This window comes from Pseudomyrmex gracilis, unplaced genomic scaffold (assembly GCF_002006095.1).
Source record: "Pseudomyrmex gracilis isolate BER0280 unplaced genomic scaffold, ASM200609v1 scaffold_75, whole genome shotgun sequence".
In the NCBI taxonomy this organism is placed as follows: Eukaryota; Metazoa; Arthropoda; class Insecta; order Hymenoptera; family Formicidae; genus Pseudomyrmex; species Pseudomyrmex gracilis.
Genome location: NW_018020659.1, coordinates 459,673 through 465,127, shown reverse-complemented (window position 1 = coordinate 465,127; position 5,455 = coordinate 459,673).

Here is a 5,455-nt window from a genome sequence, read left to right as displayed (position 1 = left end):
TCACGAAAAATATCAAAAAAAATATTTTAATTCTTTGCAACTATTTTTTTTTTTATGATGTTTTTATATTTTAGATATATTATTTCACATTTTGAAATTGTTATTAGCAGCACAATATCAGTTTATTAAAACTGAAAGCTTGGACGCTTTCGATAGCCGGGTGGTACATACATCGCACAAAACGCGAGTTCGCACGGGATACCAGCCACCGCGCGATCCGCAATTAGGGGCTGTTATTACCGAGCGCCATCACGCGCGAGCTTCTTCCGCCAGCGGATACGGTGGCAAATTATGCTCCTCTACTCTCTCTCGAAAAATATGAAACCCGTCGATCTGCCGGGACGTTTTTATCGTCGTAGAAAACACGGACATGAAGTTTCCGCGCCTTCGTTTTCTATCATCGCGCAACTTTGCCGCTAACGGCGGTTGAAAAAAAGTAACGAGCAATAAAAGCTCTAGCGGACGACAAGGAGAGAAGATAAATGAGAACGAAAGAGAGATGAAGAGATTGAAAGAGAGAGAAAAGGAGGGTCGGCGCGATGGCGAAGGGAAAGAGAGAGAGAGAGAGAGAGAACTCGCCTGACGTCACACACTGGTAACGGCGCTTTATCGAACTCTCATTACCACCGGGAGGAGGCGGCAGCGGGCGGAGGGTGCAGAAAGGGGTAGGTTCGGTGGAGAGTGTGTTTTTCGGCCTCGTGTGGTCGGCCGCCACTCCCTCGTTGCACACCAGCGTTTCCCTCTCTCCCGCACCTCTCTCTTTCTCACTCCCCCGTTTCTCTTTCGCGTCCTTCCGCCCTTCGATTCCCTCTACAGCGTTGCCTAACCCTTTTGACTCCCCCCCTGTTAGTCCCCCGCCGCCCACCGCTCTTCATCCTTCCTCCTCCTCTTCCCCCCTGCTAGCCCCCGTTCCCTATCCTCCCGTAAACCGCCCTGCACCACCCTACGACCGCTGGACGCAATAATAAACAACCGCCGGTCGCTATGGCGACGCGTCCATCGCGCGCGAACAAAACACTGGACGCTCTCCCTTGCCTTGTCACTCTCTCTCTCTCTCTCTTTCTCTCTTTCTCTTTCCCTCTCTTTTCCTCGCGCCCTTTCGCGTTTCTCTCTTTCGGTTACCCTGTCTGACACGAGTCCCTGTTAATCGTTCTCTCTTTCTCCACGCACGGTAGTCGCACGGGTTTGTCGCTCGCGCTGTTACACGCGTGCTAGGGCCGAACGACAAAGTCGTACGTATACGGGTAACGTTAAAGCGGGACCATTGGCTCGGCCCAGATTGCATCGGATATACTCTTGGTCGGATTGTTGAGGTTTTGGGGTGTACCTGACCGCCGGATGCGCACCCCAGCCGGTAATCCGCGGAGGAGTTAACCTTTCGCTATCGTTTTGATTTTGGATGTGTGTGCGTGTGTGTGTGTGTATGTGTGTGTGGTTTGGCTATTGATAGTCTAGATAATCTGTTATGATTATTCGGGCGTCATAAACTCGCAGAACATTGTAAAATCAACATAAATATACGCTTGCATTTCCGGTTTTCTTACGGAAGTAACATTCAGAATTTATCAAATCACAGTCCCGTTTATACAAGACTTCTCTGTATTCACAAAAGCATTCTCTTCGAAAGTCTGTCTTTGTGTAGGTATAAAAAAAAATCAAAAAGTTTAACATCACAATAGCTACGCACAAGTATTTGTTAATCTCGAATTGATTCGCAAATATAACCAAAAGCTACAGTATAGAAACGCTGATTAAAAAAAATAAGATGTTGTTTTTTATAATGAAAAAATAATCTAATATTTTTACTGTGTCTTTATATTTCACATGTACATATTCGGATTTGCTCTAACGTATTGATAACACAGGTTGACTGATTTGATGGCAAGGTATCACCGTCAGCTAATTAGTTCATTTTCCATCGTGTATACTTGTACGAACCCGGCGGATTACGTGGCCTACCTGTTTATTAAAGCTGTACGACTACCTCCTCTTCCCATAATGGCGCGTGTCGAATGCGGACTTGTACGAGTGTTCGTAACCCGCATCGAGAACGGGCGGAAAAGTGCTTCTGTGCCGCCATCTCTGTGCTCGGCTTTGAACGAAAGCGTCATTTTCCGGGTTTTCGTGCCGAGAGTACATCCGAATGTAAAAGGAGCGGTTATTTGCATCAAATATGAAAAAAAAATCGAATAAAAATAATATTATTTACACTTAATCAAATATTAAACATAATATTGTATTATTCATTCACAAATGCTATGAAGTTAACGAGATAAAGATAATATGCAATAAAAAAATCTTGATAAAATATTTATCATGTACATGTATATATCAATATAATAAAAAACGTATATATACATGACAGATAATTGTTATATAATTATTTATTATGTAGATTACGAAATTAAATATTTGCCATTAGTAAGAATTACGGTTCTTGTCATAGTTGTCTTTAAATTCATCTAAATTTCTTTTGTTTATGTAACTTTTTGTTTTAAAGTTTTGTTCATTAAACGCTCTGCAATATCGCGCTCACGTCTGTAAAGAATTACGTATTTGTTTCGACGAAGAACAACCTCGTTTTCCCTCTTCTCTCCGCTCCGTCTAGCTTTTAGTAACTACTTTTAGTTGTTCCAGAAGCCGTCTTCTTCTATCACGCGTTCACCATCCACTTCTACGGTTTTCTCGCTTGCTCTTCGGGAGTCTGCAACCGTCCCCGCCGAAACCGCAAACCCCCTTTGCCCACCCCCTCGCTCTCACACTACGCAGCTACTAACCATTCAGGAAATGTTTATTCTAGCCTTTTACGGAGTGTTCCAAAGGATTTTTGGATTTTGTTCGATCCCACAATCTGGAAGTCAATGACTTTCTCCAGTGTGCTTCCTATGACTTCCTTGATATTCAAGTTGCTACTGTCTTTCAATGATTGCAAGTCTTTTTTATTCGCTGCAAAAATTATTTCTTTGACCATTAGCGAGAACAAGTTTATATTGTAAATTACAAAACATCTCTTTTAAACATTTGTTGTTTAAAAACTTTTTGTAAGGAAATTTTTTTACAGTACGGTTTTGCGTTTTATAAGATATTTTTATTATTTTTCATATTTTTTCTTTTCTAAGATTTTATATCTTTTGTAAAAAAAAAAATGTAAAATATATAGCATAACGGAGCGGATATACTTTATGACCGAGTAAAAGCTCTGTCTAGTGTCTTCTAGAATGGGAGTTCTCCAAGAGATCTTAGCTCCTACTAGGGAAGAGGAGAACGTGGATACCGCCAGTGGGCTGGTCAGGCCGCAGCACCGCCCCTCGACTCTCGACTTACTTTTGCCATCTTGCCTCCGATTCTGCGGTTAGCCCCACTTCGACCAGAAACCAGGGAAACCGGCTTGTATCCGTCGGCAAACCGGACTCGCGTATCAGGTATATAACACATGTCAAGAAATATTTTCTTTATTACACGTGTGAGTTACCACTTCAAGAGATTTGTAAATATTGTAAATCGATATATCAAATATGTAATATTTAATAATGTATCAAAAGTAATTTTTTAGTCATAAACTTTTTGAAAACGTTTTTCTGTTGTTATCAAAAAAAAAATTATTTTTTGAAAAGATGTTTGTTTTGAATCATAATTTTAATTTTAATCAAAGAGCAAAATATAAATATTATATTTGCAATGTACATCATCGAGTTGACTAATCATAGGCACCTACACGTCTAATACGCTTTGTTGTACGGCAAAGGTTATCGCTCTGATGCGCTGGCACGGAATGCTATGCCAATGATTTTTTCGTTCCATTCAATGACCAGGAATCGATGCGAAATACGTTGTGTGTGCTTATTGGACAGCTCGAGTTCACCAAGCTTTCAATCAACGCTGCAATTTCATCACTCAATTTGATGGTTTTTTACATCACACAAGCATACTCGTATTTTTAATTATGTGTATATAAATTATGTAACATAAACAAGATTTGTTTCTTAAATTTTGTCATTTCACATTTAATATTTAAGTTTGTCACGTGAACTTGGTGAGTTTTTGGAATTTAATTACGAGAACTGTCAGCATTGGATGTGTGTATCTAATCAAACCAAAGCAATAAATTGAGAAACTTTAGAGAAAAAATTAGTTTTTTTTTTTTTAAACGAGTTTTCTACATCTTTAAATTCAATTATAGATAAAAAGACGACGGTGTACGCTTCGGTGTGCTCAAAACTCGGGTCTCTTTGAGGGTCGCGATAAAAGGAAAGCGAAACGGTAACGGAGGCGCGGAAAATCAGCCGTCCGGTTGCGCGCCCCCGCCGTGCAAGCCGGTGCGGCGCGGCGTGGAACGCGCGGCCATAATAATAATTTTTACAAGCCCGCGTGTAATCAAGGCTGCGCGTTACACATGTTCGTTCGTGGGTGCCCCCTACCCGCAGCGCGACCCCCCTCGCTGGCACCGTAGGGGTGGCCGCAGCACGTGGTAGGGACGGCCATTCGCGAGAGGGGACGAAGAGGGGAAGTCGAGGTGGGGAGAGAATTCGGGTGCCAGTGGGGTGTTTCGTGGATAGCAAGGAGAAGAGACCGACGGTGGAAACGAGACGGGAGAACATTCGGGGCGGACGCGGTGCGTGGGTGGGAAAGGGGTAGGATGAACGCGGAGGGGTGTCGGGAAGGGGGGGACGACGTAGTATTCACGCGGTTGCTGGTGCTGCTGCTGCTGTTGTTGCTGCTTCTGCTAGCGGTCGTCGTTCTTCGTGTATTGTTATCCAATCGAGCGTACCGACGAACCGGTTTTCGTGCCGGGCCACGCGCGCCAATATCGCTCGTATGGTATGGCACGAGCTTTTTTTGGGTGGGCGGTCATTGAACAACGGGATGTTATTGGTCGATCACCGTGACACATGCTCGCGCGCGTTTGGAATCGGGAGATCTGGTGTTTATCACGGCGATTTTTATTGACGATCCGCGATATCTGCGTGCGATTATAGGCGCTTATTGAATCCCCATCGATCGACGATGGCTTTAGATCTCCGACTAGTGCAGTTGGTTCTTGTCACAGATCGGCGAACATGAGAGCGTGATCCCTTCTCAGCGTATTCCCAACACGTGTGGTGCATTAGATTTTAGTTGGTGATCCATTTTCGATTACTAAAAAACTTGCCGTTTTTTTCTTGTTGTGCTCAAAGTGAAACATAACTGACAACTGACTATGTCTCTGTATATAATTTGTTACGTACAACTTGTTTGATCGATCTGAAATAATTGCTCGCTATGTTTCTCCTCCGCGATAATCACTCCGTTTTCACTACCACGTGTTTGTGTCCGAATTTGAAGATTCGGCGTGGATGAGTGTCATCGATTGATTGTGGTCTATCTATGTAAAACCCCATATCGAGCTTTGATGGGGTTGTCCCACGTGTTGGTGGGACGGTTTCAGAGCACGAAATTCATCCAAGAACGAAGAGTG